Source organism: Salmo salar, chromosome ssa16 (genome assembly GCF_905237065.1).
Source record: "Salmo salar chromosome ssa16, Ssal_v3.1, whole genome shotgun sequence".
In the NCBI taxonomy this organism is placed as follows: Eukaryota; Metazoa; Chordata; class Actinopteri; order Salmoniformes; family Salmonidae; genus Salmo; species Salmo salar.
In genome coordinates this window covers 66,026,196-66,043,006 of record NC_059457.1, presented here as the reverse complement: position 1 = coordinate 66,043,006, position 16,811 = coordinate 66,026,196, and positions in this window count along the sequence as shown.

Genomic DNA, 16,811 nt, shown 5'->3' with positions numbered 1-16,811 from the left:
GACCAATCGTTTGGCCCTAAAGAGTGTCCCCTAGTTAACTATTTAGCAGTCACAGAGTTAACTTGCCTCTGTGAACTGTACTGTAGAAGAGCTTAACATTTTAAAAAGGGGGTAAGTGACAGGGCTTAGGCACTGGGGGCTAGTTAGCATTAGCAATGTAGCCAGAGCCACAGGGAAGCATATCTGGCTCTGTCAGCTTCATTCATACTGTGTGGTTGAAATGTTCTTATTTCACTTTTGGTGTAGGGCTAGAGTTAAGGTTGAGGGTTAGGGTTGAACTGAGATGTGGACATGAAGCTAGGGTTAGGGTTGAACCGAGACGTGGACATGAAGCTAGGGTTAGGGTTGAACCGAGACGTGGACATTGAGCTAGGGTTAGGGCTGAACTGAGATGTGGACATGAAGCTAGGGTTAGGGCTGAACTGAGATGTGGACATGAAGCTAGGGTTAGGGTTGAACCGAGACGTGGACATTGAGCTAGGGTTAGGGCTGAACTGAGATGTGGACATGAAGCTAGGGTTAGGGTTGAACTGAGCTGTGGACATGAAGCTAGGGTTAGGGTTGAACTGAGCTGTGGACATTGAGCTAGGGTTAGGGCTGAACTGAGATGTGGACATTGAGCTAGGGTTAGGGCTGAACTGAGATGTGGACATTGAGCTAGGGTTAGGGTTGAACCGAGATGTGGACATTGAGCTAGGGTTAGGGCTGAACTGAGATGTGGACATTGAGCTAGGGTTAGGGTTGAACCGAGATGTGGACATGAAGCTAGGGTTAGGGTTGAACCGGGAAGTGGACAGGAAGCTAGACTTAGGGTTAAGTTAGGAGAGGGATTCCATTTCCCTGTGCTTCTACCGTGAGGTTTCTTGCTCAAGGAAAGTCCAGGGAAAAAAGGTGATGCATTGTCCATCATGTGGCTAGATTAAGGTAAGGGATAAGTTTAGGGTTGGGTTAAGGTTTAAGTTATACAGTACATACCTGCAAAGAGTATGGTGACTATCATGAATTGCTCAACCTGTTAACCTTTCACTGCAGTGGGCTAAATCAGGGTCACCCAGAGTGTTTCTTGGTAGTCTTTAACCAGTCTACTTTGAAACAGAAGTATAAACCTCACACACATGGTTATGGAGTTAAACAAAGAAGACACCTTTATCATGTCAGATATAGAGTTAAAAGGTATTTAATTTTGAGTTTGCATCCCAATATTACACTTTATATACATCACAGAAGACTGAAATATAACAAAACCATTTGACATAGAAACACTGGATTTTGGGCGTTTAAAAAAAATAAATAACATTTCACCCATGAGGCCACTAGGTCACTTGACTGCAGGAAAGGGGTACTGATGTATTGTGTGGCTGTTGGTTTAATGATTATTAATATGGCTGTTGTGGATGTTGCCATGTTGGCGATTTGCTCCGATTAATGTTTTTAATTACAAAACAGCAAGAGCAAGGCTGTATTTGAGTCCCAGTGAGAGCATAGGGCTGATTAAACCCTGTGCTATTCATTCAGGCTTTTTATTGATTCATTCCTCATATTTGTTCAAGAGTGAGATTAAAATCCAAGCAGAACGTGAAGCAGAGTTGGGAGAAAGATCCCTGTGGGTTTTGAAGCTACCTTACTGTTCTGATTATTCAAACGAGCTTGTGCTAAAGGCTTCAATGATTTATATTAGTATTTTCTGTCATGGAAAAACCCCAAATCAAATAACCATCATTTAAAAAGAGAATGCACCATCTGCTAGCTGCGTCGCTGGCAGTACCCTATCTTGTTTTACGGCTGGATTCAATCAGTATCGCTCGATTGAAATTTAAAGGCAATGTTCCCGCGTTTGCGGAGACTGCATTCACAGTAAATGCTGCACGGTAAACACTGCATCGGAAATTACCTTTACATATTAATGCGGATCTTCCGCAATACTTCCGCTATAAAGATTGATTCCGGCCCGTAGAGTGAGTCACGGGTACATTCGATTGATGACTGAACTTTTAATTTATCTATATTACGATTAATCCCCTTTTTTAAAGGGCAACTGAGTACATTCTTGTGTTGGAGACAGCCTAGAGTCATAGGAACAGAATATACACAGATTTTCTATGGGATTAAGGTCTGGAGACTGGCTAGGCCACTCCAGGACCTTAATGTACTTCTTCTTGAGCCACTCCTTTGTTGCCTTGGCCGTGTGTTTTGGGTCATTGTCATGCTGGAATACCCATCCACGACACATTTTCAATGAGCCTGGCTGAGGGAAGGATGATCTCACCCAGGATTTGAAGGTACATGGCCCCGTCCATCATCCCTTTGATGCAGTGAAGTTGTCCTGTCCCCTGAGCAGAAAAACACCCCCAAAGCATAATGTTTCCACCTCCATGTTTGACGGTGGAGATGGTGTTCTTGGGGTCATAGGCAGCATTCCTCCTCCTCCAAACACGGCGAGTTGAGTTGATGCCAAAGAGCTCCATTTTGGTCTCATCTGACCACAACACTTTCACCAGTTGTCCTCTGAATCATTCAGATGTTCATTGGCAAACTTCAGACGGGCATGTATATGTATTCTTGAGCAGGGGGACCTTGCGGGCGCTGCAGGATTTCAGTCCTTCACGGCGTAGTGTGTTACCAATTGTTTTCTTGGTGACTATGGTCCCAGCTGCCTTGAGATCATTGACAAGATCCTCCCGTGTAGTTCTGGGCTGATTCCTCACCGTTCTCATGATCATTGCAACCCCACGAGGTGAGATCTTGCATGGAGCCCCAGGCCAAGGGATATTGACAGTTCTTTTGTGTTTCTTCCATTTGCGAATAATCGCAACAAATGTTGTCACCTCACCAAGCTGCTTGGCAATGGTCTTGTAGCCCATTCCAGCCTTGTGTAGGTCTACAATCTTGTCCCTGACATCCTTGGAGAGCTCTTTGGTCTTGGCCATAGTGGAGAGTTTGGAATCTGATTGATTGATTGCTTCTGTGGACAGATGTCTGTTTTACAGTTAATAAGCTGTGGTTAGGAGCACTCCCTTTAACAGTGTGCTCCTAATCTCAGCTCATTACCTGTATAAAAGACACCTGGGAGCCAGAAATCTTTCTGATTGAGAGGGGGTCAAATACTTATTTCCCTCATTAAAATGCAAATCAATTTATAACATTTTAGACATGCTTTTTTCTGGATTTTTTTGTTGTTATTCTTTCTCTCACTGTTCAAATAAACCTACCATTAAAATTATAGACTGATCCTTTCTTTATCAGTGGGCAAATGTACAAAATCAGCAGGGGATCAAATACTTTTCCCCACCACTGTACTTGCGTACTATTGTTTGTACAGATGAACGTGGTACCTTCAGGCATTTGGGAATTGATCCCAATGATGAACCAGATTGTGGAGGTTTACAATTTATTTTCTGAGGTCTTGGCTGATTTCTTTTGATTTTCCCATGATGTCAGCAAAGAGGCACTGAGTTTAAAGGTAGGCCTTGAAATACATGCACAGGTACACCTCCAATTGAGGTGTATCAGAAGCTTCTAAAGCCATGACATCATTTTCTGGAATTTTCCAAGCTGTTTAAAGGCACAGTGAACTTAGTGTAACTTTTGACCCACTGGAATTGTAATACAGTGAATTATGAGTGAAATAATCTGTCTGTAAATAATTGTTGGAAAAATTACTTGTGTCATGCACAAAGTAGATGTCCTAACCGACTTGCCAAAACTGTAGTTTGTTAACAAGAAATGTGTGGAGTGGTTGAAAAAAGAGTTTTAATGACTCCAACCTAAGTGTATGTAAACTTCCGACTTAAACTGTGTGTATATATATATATGTGTGTGTGTATGTTCAAACAGAAGACTCTGTCATATTTGTACAAGCACACTCACACAAACATCATTCTTGTCTCACTAATTACATCAACAATACATTGTTTCCTATTGCAATTACTTACACACACACTACCTTATTTAAACAATCCAGACACAGCCATTCACATCCTTTCCCATTTATGCAATGTTCTCTTGAACCACTGGAGATTTACTTAACTATGTCAGCTCATGATTCAATTTAGCATACTTAGTCTGTGTAATATATAATCTAATCCATTATCCATCTGAGGGCCTATTTAAAGTTAATTAGATGTGTAATGCAACAAGGAATGAATCTGCTCATGTAAATAATGGGTCTAGTCTATTCTGTGGCAGAAAGACTGTTCTTGGAAATCCCCTCCACCACACACACACCACTCTCCCTTGTGATGCCTTTCAGAGGAAATGGATTGTGTCTCGGCAGATATTTCAATACGGCATGGCCAGACGGTAAAATTGGATTTCTCGTTATACAGGGAATAGATGTACACATAATCTGTGACAGCCACAGCACTGTCTCTTCGTGAACATGCAGTAAAGGCACATTGCGGGATTCATGTGGTAAGTCAGCCTCAGAACCTTCTCAAGCCTGGAGGAAAGAAGCATCAGTCCTTCTCATAGCTCTGGTTTCTGCCAAAATCAGTGTAAGAGAACATTTCACAGATAATCCAATATGTTCATTATGTTCACGACTAAGGTTAAGGGAAGGTCATGGTAGATGTACAGAAGTATGTGCCAACGAATGATGCCTCTGATGATACAGAATAATTCATGAACATGGGCAAGCCTGAACACAGAATTGGTCTCGTGGTTTGAGCAGAATGGACATACACAGAGCCTAGGTTAGACATTTACTGATACTAAACTCAGCATAAAAAGAAATGTCCTCTCACTGTCAACTGCGTTTATTTTCAGCAAACTTAACGTGTAAATATTTGTATGAACATAACAAGATTCAACAACTGAGACATAAACTGAACAAGTTCCACAGACATGTGACTAACAGAAATGGAATAATGTGTCCCTGAACAAAGGGGGGTCAAAATCAAAAGTAACAGTCAGTATCTGGTGTGGCCACCAGCTGCATTAAGTACTGCATCTCCTCATAGACTGCACCAGATTTGCCAGTTCTTGCTGTGAGATGTTACCCCACTCTTCCACCAAGGCACCTGCAAGTTCCCAGATATTTCTGGGGGGAATGGCCCTAGCCCTCACCCTCCGATCCAACAGGTCCCAGACGTGCTCAATGGGATTGAGAACCGGGCTCTTCGCTGGCCATGGCAGAACACTGACATTCCTGTCTTGCAGGGATTCATGCACAGAACGAGCAGTATGGCTGGTGGCATCGTCATACTGGAGGGTCATGTCAGGATGACCCTGCAGATAGGATACCACATGAGGGAGGAGGATGTCTTCCCTTTAATGCACAGCGTTGAGATTGCCTGCAATGACAACAAGCTCAGTCCGATGATGCTGTGACACCTCCCCAGACCATGACAGACCCTCTACCTCCAAATCGATCCCGCTCCAGAGTACAGGCCTCGGTGTAACGCTCATTCCTTCGACGATAAACACGAATCCGACCATCACCCCTGGTGAGACAAAACCGCGATTCGTCAGTGAAGAGCACTTTTTGCCAGTCCTGTCTGGTCCAGCAACAGTGGGTTTGTGCCCATAGGTGACATTGTTGTCAGTGATGTCTGGTGAGGACCTGCCTTACAACAGGCCTACAAGCCCTCAGTCCAGCCTCTCTCAGCCTATTGCGGACAGTCTGAGCACTGACGGAGGGATTGTGCGTTCCCTGGTGTAACTCGGGCAGTTGTTGTTGCCATCCTGTACCTGTCCTGCAGGTGTGATGTTCGGATGTACTGATCCTGTGCAGGTGTTGTTTCACTTGGTCTGCCACTGCGAGGACGATAAGCTGTCCGTCCTGTCTCCCTGCAGCGCTGTCTTAGGTATCTCACAGTACGGACATTGCAATTTATTGCCCTGGCCACATCTGCAGTCCTCATGCTTCCTTGCAGCATGCCTAAGGCACGTTCATGCAGATGAGCAGAGACTGTCGGCATCTTTCTTTTGGTGTTTTTCAGAGTCAGTAGAAAGGCCTCTTAAGTGTCCTAAGTTTTTGTAACCATGGCCTTAATTGCCTATCATATGTAAGCTGTTAGTGTCTTAACGACCATTTCACAGGTGCGTGTTCATTAATTGTTTATGTTTCATTGAACAAGCATGGGAAACAGTGTTTAAACCCTTTACAATGAAGATCTGTGAAGTTATTTGGATTTTTACAAATTATCTTTGAAAGACAGGGTCCTGAAAAAGGTACGTTTCTTTTTTTGCTGTTTATGATGAATGGGCAGGGGTGGACTTAGTAATTTGGTAGCCCAGGCAGAGGCCAGTCTAAGCCCCCCCTAAAACAACTGTAAAGAAGTATTACCTTTTAATGTACCATAAGCACAGCCAGTCATGATGTTTTCATCTGATTGTCAAACAAATCATATCACAAGGTAGATTACCTTCGCACGTTCATCCCAAATAAATCCAGCATCCGAACTGTGCACCCGCCAACTTTCTGTCAATTTGCAAGTGGCTGAAACTATCTCACTGGAAAAAGCATCTGAGCAAGCGAAACAGCACCCCAGTCTTACTATATGTAACCCATTTATTTGATGCTGTCTGGCCAAAAAGAGTGTGACATGACATACTCTTTTTGGCCAGAGAGCATCAGATACATGGGTTATACAGTTGAAGTTGGAAGTTTACATACACCTTAGCCAAATACATTTAAACTCAGTTTTTCACAATTCCTGACATTTAATCCTGGTAAAAATTCTCTGTGTTTTAGGTCAGTTAGGATCACCACTTTATTTTAAGAATGTGAAATGTCAGAATAATAGTAGAGAGAATTATTTTTTTTCAGCTTTTATTTATTTCATCACATTTACATACACTCAATTAGTATTTGATAGCATTGCCTTTAAATTGTTTAACTTGGGTCAAACGTTTCGGGTAGTCTTCCACAAGCTTCCCACAATAAGTTTGATGAATTTTGGCCCATTTGCGACCAAGCTTTAACTTCCTGACTGATGTCTTGAGATGTTGCTTCAATATATCTACATACTTTTCCTGCCTCATGATTTCATCTATTTTGTGAAGTGCACCAGTCCCTCCTGCAGCAAAGCACCCCCACAACATGATGCTGCCACCCCCTGTGCTTCACGGTTGGGATGGTGTTCTTCGGCTTGCAAGCATCCCCCTTTTTCCTCCAAACATAACGATGGTCATTATAGCCAAACAGTTCTGTTTTTGTTTCATCAGACCAGAGGACATTTCTCCAAAAAGTACGATCTTTGTCCCCATGTGCAGTTGCAAACCGTAGTCTGGCTTTTTTTATGGCGGTTTTGGAGCAGTGGCTTCTTCCTTGCTGAGTGGCCTTTCAGGTTATGTCGATATAGGACTCATTTTACTGTGGATGTAGATACTTTTGTACTTGTTTCCTCCAGCATCTTCACAAGGTCCTTTGCTGTTGTTCTGGGATTGATTTGCACTTTTCGCATCAAAGTACATTGATCTCTAGGAGACAGAACATGTCTCCTTCCTGAGCGGTATGACGGCTGCGTGGTCTCATGGTGTTTATACTTGCTTACTATTGTTTGTACAGATGAACGTGGTACCTTCAGGTGTTTGGAAAATCCTCCCAAGGATGAACCAGACTTGTGGTCGTCTACAATTTTTTTTCTGAGGTCTTGGCTGATTTTCTGGAATTTTCCAAGCTGTCAACTTCGTGTATGTAAACTTCTGACCCACTGGAATTGTGATACAGTGAAATGATAAGTGAAATAATCTGTCTGTAAACAATTGTTGGAAAAATTACTTGGTCCTAACCGACTTGCCAAAACTATAGTTTGTTAACAAGAAATTTGTGGAGTGGTTGAAAAACAAGTTTTAATGACTCCAACCTAAGTTGTATGTAAACTTCCGATTTCAACTGTATCATCTAATCTCATACATGTCTTCTGCCTTGACAATGATGGCAGTATTATCAGCAGCACCTGTCTTTTTACTAAATAAATGTGTATTGTGTCCCCCTAGAGCAGGGACAGTCAACAAGATTCAGCCGCGGGCTGGTCAGTGGGCCAGAATATAATTACAAATAATTTGCCAACTGCAAATTGGCTGCAAGAAGCCCAAACTGATATATTTAACTAGTAATTTCAAACCTTGCTTACATTTGTATACGATCACATACTGTATATCTCTTCAGTATGGGTGGGTGTACTTTCTAACAGATTTGCTGGTGTTTTTACAGTCTTTTATGTCCAACAATAAAATATTTAAAAAATATATACAGCTCCAGTCAAAAGTTTGGACACAGCTACTTATTCAAGAGTTTTCCTTTATTTTTTATTATTTTCTACATTGTAGAATAATAGTGAAGACACAAACTATGCAATAACACGTATGGAATCATGTAGTAACCAAAGAACTGTTAAACAAATCCAAATATTTTTCATATTTTATATTCTTCAAAGTAGCCACCCTTTGCCTTGACAGCTTTGCAGAATTTTGGCATTCTCTCAACCAGCTTCACCTGGAATGTTTTTCCAACAGTTGAAGGAGTTCCCACATATGCTGAACACTTGTTGGCTGCTTTTCCTTCACTCTGCTTTCCAACTCATCCCAAACCATCTCAATTGGGTTGAAGTCTGGGGATTGTGGAGGCCAGGTCATCTGATGCAGCACTCCATCACTCATCTTCTTGGTCAAATAGCCCTTACACAGCCTGGAGATGTGTGGGTCATTGTCCTGTTGAAAAACAAATGATAGTCCCACTAAGTGCAAACCAGATGGGATGGCGTATCGCTGCAGAATGCTGTGGTAGCCATGCTGGTTAAGTGTGCCTTGAATTCTAAATAAATCACAGACAGTGTCACCAACAAAGCACCCCCATCACACCTCCTCCTCCATGCTTCATGGTGGGAACCATAAATGCGGAGATCATCCATTCACCTACTCTGTGTCTCACAAAGACACGGCGGTTGGAAACAAAAATCGCAAATTTGGACTCATCAGACCAAAGGACAGATTTCCACCTGTCTAATGTCCATTGCTCATGTTTTTTGACCCAAACAAGTCTCTTCTTCTTATTGGTGTCCTTTAGGAGTGGTTTCTTTGCAGCAATTTGACCATGAAGGCCTGATTCACGCAGTCTCCTCTGTACAGTTGATGTTGAGATGTGTCAGTTACTTGAACTCTGAAGCATTTATTTGGGCTGCAATTTCTGAAGCTGGTAACTCTAATGAAGTTATCCTCTGCAGCAGAGGTGACTGTGGGTCTTCCTTTCCTGTAGCGGTACTCATGAGAGCCAGTTTCATCATAGCGCTTGATGGTTTTTACGAATGCACTTGAAGAAACTTTCAAAGTGCTTGAAATTGTCTTGATTGACTGACCTTCATGTCTTAAAGTAATGATGGACTGTCGTTTCTCTTTGGTTATTTGAGCTGTTCTTGCCATACTATGGACTTGGTCTTTTACCAAATGTACCACCCCTACCTTGTCACAACACAACTGATTGGCTCAAACGCATTTAGAAGAAAATAAATTCCACAAATGAACTTTTAGCAAGGCACACCTGTTAATTGAAATGCATTCCAGGTGACTACCTCATGAAGCTGGTTGAGAGAATGCCAAGAATGTGCAAAACTGTCAAGGCGAAGGGTTGCTACTTTGAAGAATCTCAAAATGTAAAATATATTTTTATTTGTTTAACACGTTTGGTTACTGTGTTATTTAATAGTTTTGATGTCTTCACTACTATTCTACAATGTAGAATATAGTAACAATAAAGAAAAACCCTTGAATGAGTAGGTGTGTCCAAATTTTTGACTGGTACTGTATATACAGTGCATTCAGAAAGTATTCAGACCCCACATTTTGGTATGTTACAGCCATTCTAAAATGGATTCAATTGTTTTTTCCCTCATCAATCTACACACAATAACCCATAATGACGAAGCAAAAACAGGTTTTTAGAAATGTTTGCAAATTTATTACACATAAAAATCTGAAATATCACATTTACATAAGTATTCAGACCCTTTACTCAATACTTTGTTGAAGCACCTTTGGCAGTGATTACAGCCTCGGGTCTTCTCGGGTATGATGCTACAAGCTTGGCACACCTGTATTTGCAGAGTTTCTCCCATTCTTCTCTGCAGATCCTCTTAAGCTCTGTCAGGTTGGATGGGAGTGCCGCTGCACAGCTATTTTCAGGTCTCTCTGTAACACTCTGATTGGTTTCACCTGTCTTTGTGCTTGTCTCCACCCACTCCAGGTGTTGCCCATTTTCCCCATTATTACAAACCTCTGCCTGCTCTGACTCTGAGCCTGCCTGCCGTCCTGTACCTGCTTGACTCTGACCTGATCATGAACCTCTGCCTGTCCTTGACCTTCCCTTTGCCCCGTGCTATAATAAATGATTGAGAACTGTACTATCCGCCTCCTGTGTCTGCATCTGGGTCATATCCTGCATCGGGATAGTACGAACAGGCCATGCCTGACCCAGCAGACTCAGACCAGCTCCACAATGCTATCTCCTAGCATGGAGCCACCATTGGAAGGCATGAGGAGTTACTGCCAATGCCTTATGGAGGGACTCCATACCCTGGCAGAACGCCGTGACCATGCGTTCGATACATTGCTGGAGCAATTCCATGGATTCCCTACAAGGCAGCAAGCCACACCAGTAATTCCCCAGACTCTCAGCAACCCCGCCACTAGCGACATTTCTTCCTAGTCTACTCGTGTCCCGAGAACCCCGCTTAGCTCCTCCGGAGCGCGGCGCTGGAGATATTGGATCCTGCTGGGCCTTTCTCTCCCAGTGCTCCCTCATCTTCGAGCTGCAGCCTTCATCGTTCCCCTCGGACCACTCGAGGATAGCGTACCTCATAACACTGATGTCCAGGAGGGCACTCGCCTGTGCTACGGCGGTGTGGGAGCAACAGTCCGCCGTCTGCCTCAGTCTGGAGGAGTTTGTGGCGGAAGTATGGACGGTGTTCGATTCTCCGTTGTCCGGGAGAGAGGCTGCTAGTAAACTGCTCCAGCTACGTCAAAACTCCCGTAGTGTGGCAGACTACGTGGTGGATTTTCGCAAGTTGGTGGCTGAGAGTGCCTGGAACCCAGAAGCATTGTTCGACATATACCTTCACGGATTATCGGAGGTGACCAAAGATGAGCTTGCAGCCCGGGAGCTGCCCATGGACCTCAACTCCCTCATAGCCTTGACCATCCAGATCGATGGGCAGCTACGAAAACGTAGGAAGGAGAGGGAAGCTGTTCCCTATCACCCTCGCTCGCCCTCGATTCCCAACTCGCCTCAGAGGAATCATGAAAACCCCCAAAGTAATTTCAGAGAGAATCCAATGTCACCCGAGGGCTCAAGGGGATCACCGAGGGCGGTCGACTCGCCTCCTCTGGAGCCCAAGCTACTGGAAAAGGCTTGATTGTCTCCGGATGAACGTTTACACAGACTGAACACGAGGAGCTGTCTGTATTGCGGGACTACAGGACATTGTATTTCCACCTGTCCATTAAAAAGACCAGGCTCATTAGTATCAAATCAAAGTTTATTTGTCACGTGCGCCGAATACAACAGGTGTAGACCTTACAGTGAAATGCTTACTTACAGGCTCTAACCAATAGTGCAAAAAAGGTGTTAGGTGAACAATAGGTAAGTAAAGAAATAAAACAACAGTAAAAAGACAGGCTATATACAGTAGCGAGGCTATAAAAGTAGCGAGGCTACAAACAGACACCGGTTAGTCAGGCTGATTGAGGTAGTATGTACATGTAGATATGGTTAAAGTGACTATGCATATATGATGAACAGAGTAGCAGTAGCATAAAAGAGGGGTTGGCGGTTGGTGGGTGGCGGGACACAATGCAGATAGCCAATGTGCGGGAGCACTGGTTGGTCGGCCCAATTGAGGTAGTATGTACATGAATGTATAGTTAAAGTGACTATGCATATATGATAAATAGAGAGTAGTGGCAGCGTAAAAAGAGGGTTGGGGGGGGGGGGCACACAATGCAAATAGTCCAGGTAGCCATTTGATTGCCTGTTCAGGAGTCTTATGGCTTGGGGTAAAAACTGTTGAGAAGCCTTTTTGTCCTAGACTTGGCACTCCGGTACCGCTTGCCATGCAGTAGTAGAGAGAACAGTCTATGACTGGGGTGGCTGGAGTCTTTGACAATTTTTAGGGCCTTCCTCTGACACCGCCTGGTGTAGAGGTCCTGGATGGCAGGCAGCTTAGCCCCAGTGATGTATTGGGCCGTACGCACTACCCTCTGTAGTGCCTTGCAGTCAGAGGCCGAGCAATTGCCATACCAGACAGTGATGCAACCAGTCAGGATGCTCTCGATGTTGCAGCTGTAGAACCTTTTGAGGATCTCAGGACCCATGCCAAATATTTTTTGTTTCCTGAGGGGGAATAGGCTTTGTCCTGCCCTCTTCACGACTGTCTTGGTGTGTTTGGACCATAATAGTTTGTTGTTGATGTGGACACCGAGGAACTTGAAGCTCTCAACCTGCTCCACTACAGCCCCATCGATGAGAATGGGGCGAGCTCAGTCCTCCTTTTCCTGTAGTCCAAAATCATCTCCTTAGTCTTGGCTACATTGAGGGATAGGTTGTTATTCTGGCACCACACGGCCAGGTCTCTGACCTCCTCCCGATAGGCTGTCTCGTCGTTGTCTGTGATCAGGCCTACCATTGTTGTGTCGTCTGCAAACTTAATGATGATGTTGGAGTCGTGCCTGGCCATGCAGTCGTGGGTGCACAGGGAGTACAGGAGGGGACTGAGCACACACCCCTGTGGAGCTCCAGTGTTGAGGATCAGCGTGGCAGATGTCGCTACCTACCCTCACCACCTGGGGGCGGCCCGTCAGGAAGTCCAGGATCCAGTTGCAGAGGGAGGTGTTTAGTCCCAGGATCCTTAGCTTAGTGATGAGCTTTGAGGGTACTATGGTGTTGAACGCTGAGCTGTAGTCAATGAATAGCATTCTCACATAAGTGTTCCTTTTGTCCAGGTGGGAAAGGGCAGTGTGGAGTGCAATAGAGATTGCTTCATCTGTGGATCTGTTTGGGCGGTATGCAAATTGGAGTGGGTCTAGGGTTTCTGGGATAATGGTGTTGATGTGAGCCATTACCAACCTTTCAAAGCACTTCATGGCTATGGACGTGAGTGCTACGGGTCTGTAGTCATTTAGGCAGGTTGCCTTTGTGTTCTTGGGCACAGGGACTATAGTGGTCTGCTTGAAACATGTTGGTATTACAGACTACTCTGGTCAGCCGTACAGGTATTTTCCAATCTCCCATTACTCGCACCCCTCTTCATGCCACCCTGTTGTGGGGTGACCAGGCCAAATCAGTCCGGGTGCTCATTGACTCTGGGACGATGAGAACTTTATCAATACTACCATGGTGTCGGAGCTGGGCATCTCCTCTCAACCCCTCTCCATTCCCATGGACGTCAGAGCGCTGGATGGGCACTCTATCGGCAGAGTCACCTGCACTACGATTCCAGTCGGCCTACGAGTATCAGGAAATCACAGTGTGTGTATGCAGTTCCTGCTCATAGAATCTTCCCATGTCCCCGTGGTTTTGAGGAAATCCATGGCTCCAGAAGGACAATCCCCTGATCGACTGGGCTACTGGTTCTATCATGGATTGGAGCCCGTTCTGCCATGCTCATTGTTTTAGGTCGGCCCTGCCTGCCCCGGGACGTCTTCCTGCAGGCTTGAGAAAAGCCACGGATCTCTCGCAGAATACCTGGACCTCCGGGAAGTCTTCAACAAGGCCCGCGCTACATCTCTCCCTACGCATCAACCCTACGACTGCGCCATTGACCTTCTCCCGGGCACCACATCCCTTCGGGGGCGGCTTTCCTCCCTGTCGGGTCCGGTGACCAAGGTTATGGAGGTTTACATTGAGATCTCTCTCACTGCAGGGAGTATTCGTCCATCGGCCTCTCCTGCCGGCGCAGGGTTCTTCTTTGTGGAGAGGAAGGACAAAACTCTGCGCCCATGTATCGACTACAAGGGCCTTAATGACATCACGGTTAAAAACAGTTACCCTCTACCACTCATCTCCTCGGCTTTCGAACCTCTTCTGGGAGCGACCATCTTCTCTAAATTGGACCTTCGGAACGCCAACCATCTGGCTCAAATACATGAGAAAGATGAGTGGAAAACAGACTTTAACACGGCTAGCGGGCACTATTAGTACTTAGTTATGCCATTCAGACTGACCAACACTCCGGCGGTGTTCCAACTAGTTCGTGTTTTATCTACCTCTACGACATCCTTGTCATTTCCCGTTCAGCTGAAGAACACGTCCTCCACGTCCGACAAGTCCTTCAGCGTCTTTTCGTTAAAGCAGAGAAGTGTAAATTTCATCGATCCACCATCTCCTTCCTAGGATACGTCATCGCTGCAGGACATATACAGATGGATCAAGACAAGGTGGGAACGGTGGTGGATTGGACTCAACCCTCATCCAGAGTGCAGCTGCAATGTTTCCTGGGGTTTGCTAATTTCTACTGCCACTTCATCCAGGGTTACAGCATCCTGGCTTCCTCCCTCTCAGCACTCACCTCTCCCAGGGTTCCCTTCATGTGGTTTCGAGCAGCTGACCAGGTGTTCTCGGACCTCAAATGTCGATTTACTACAGCCCCCATCTTAATCCAGCCCAGGACCAAAAGCTGCACCCCTGTTCTTTCCTCTCCCATCGTCTTACCCCTGCTGAGAGGAACTATGATGTGGGAAATCGAGAACTCCTCACCGTCAAGATGGCTTGGAGGAGTGGAGGCACTGGTTGGAGGGGGCGGAACACCCATTCTTAGTGTGGACAGACCATAAGAATCTGAAATATCTCCACACCGCCAAGCGCCTGAACTCTAGGCAGGCTCGTTGGCCCTGTTATTCACCCATTTAAATTTCACTCTCTCCTACCGCCAGGGGTCCAAGAACGTGAAGCCTGACGCACTCTCACAGTTGTATTGCCCCGCTCCTACTCCATCTGACCCCAAGACCATCCTCCCTACCTCCTGTCTAGCGGTTGCAGTCGACTGGGGTATAGAGAGCCTGGTCCGAAAGGAGCAGCGTTCCCAGCCGAAACCCGAAGGGGGTCCGGCTAACCGGATGTTTGTCCCGGTGCTTGAATGGGCACATTCCGCAAGACTGACCTGCCATCCAGGCTTTCGTCCGACTATGCTTTTGGTGGCCTTCCATGGTGCCGGATGTCTCCTCATTCGTCGCTGCCTGCACTGTGTGTGCACAAAATAAGACTCCCCACGGCAAGCTCCGGCTAGCCATCTTCAACCACTCCCTGTTCCTCACCGCACCGGTCCCATATATCCCTGGACTTTGTTATAGGGCTTACCCCGTCAGACGGCAACACTACTATCCTGACGGTGGTGGATAGGTTTTCTAAAACCACCCATTTTATTCCCCTTCCCACATCTTCCGGATCCATGGACTTCCGGTCGACGAGGTCTCCAATCGTGGTCCCCAGTTCTTGTCCCAGTTCTGCAAGGTATTCTGCACCCTCATTGGCTCGTCAGCCAGCCTGTCCTCTGGTTTCCACCCCCAATCTAACGACCAGTTGGAGCGAGCCAACCAGAACCTGGAGACGGCCCTTCGTTGCCTCGTCTGCCAACCCCACCAACTGGAGCCAGTAATTCGTGTTGGTGGAATATGCCTGTAACACCCTACCCTGCTTGGCCACTAGTCTCTCACCCTTTGAGTGTTCCTTGGGATATCAGCCCCTGCTCTTCCCTGAGCAAGAAGAAGTCAGCATACCCTCTGCCTCTGTTCATCCACCGCTGTCGCCGTACCTGGAAGAGAGCCCGGGACGCTCTTTTGAACACCATATCCAGGTATCGGCGACAAGCGGATCGCCACCAGACCCCTGCAATCGGCTCGGGCAGAGGGTATGGCTGTCCACTCGGGACCAGCCCCTCCGGGTGGAGTCCCATAAACCAGAGACTGACTAGTCTCCCAGTCCCTGCCGCTGAAAAATATCCCTACACCATGATGCTGCCACCACCATGCTTCACCATAGGAATGGTATTGGCCAGGTGATGAGCGGTGCCTGGTTTCCTCCAGATGTGAAGCTTGGCGTTCAGAGAGTTCAATGTTGGTTTCATCAGACCAGAGCATCTTGTTTTTCATGGTCTGAGAGTCCTTTAGGTGCCTTCTGTCATGTGCCTTTTACTGCGGAGTGACTTCCGTCTGGCCACTTTACCATAAAGGCCTCATTGGTGGGGTGCTGCAGAGATGGTTGTCCTTCTGGAAGGTTCTCCCATCTACACAGAGGAACTCTGGAGCTCTGTCAGACTGACCATCGGATTCTTGGTCACCTCCTTGACCAAGGACCTTCTCCCTCGGTTGATCAGTTTGGCCGGGCGGCCAGCTCTAGGAAGAGTCTTGGTGGTTCCAAACTTCTTCCATTTAAGAATGATGGAGGCCACTGTGTTCTTGGGGACCTTCAATGCTGCATACATGTTTTGGTACCCTTCCCCAGATCTGTGTCTCGACAGAATCCTGTCTCGGAGCTCTACGAACAATTCCTTTGACCTCATGGCTTGGTTTATATTATATATATATTTTTTTTTTCAGAAGACTTGGGGTGGGGGGGACAAATAAAATCAAAAATAAAATTTGGTAGTTGGGGAACCCTGCCGTAATGTCTTAGGGCCCTGAGGCTGGGTTTCTACTAAGCTAGCCTCTTCGTGTACCAGGCTTCCCTAATATGGGTAAGCCTGGGAACATTCATGGCAGAAAAATAACTAAATAGGGGTGTAGACCCGGTGTAAATCAGTGACGCCTCGCAACACGTCAAACCAATCAAATGCCTTGCTTGTCCGGTGCTCTAATAGTGCTCACTAGATTAGTATCGTAGG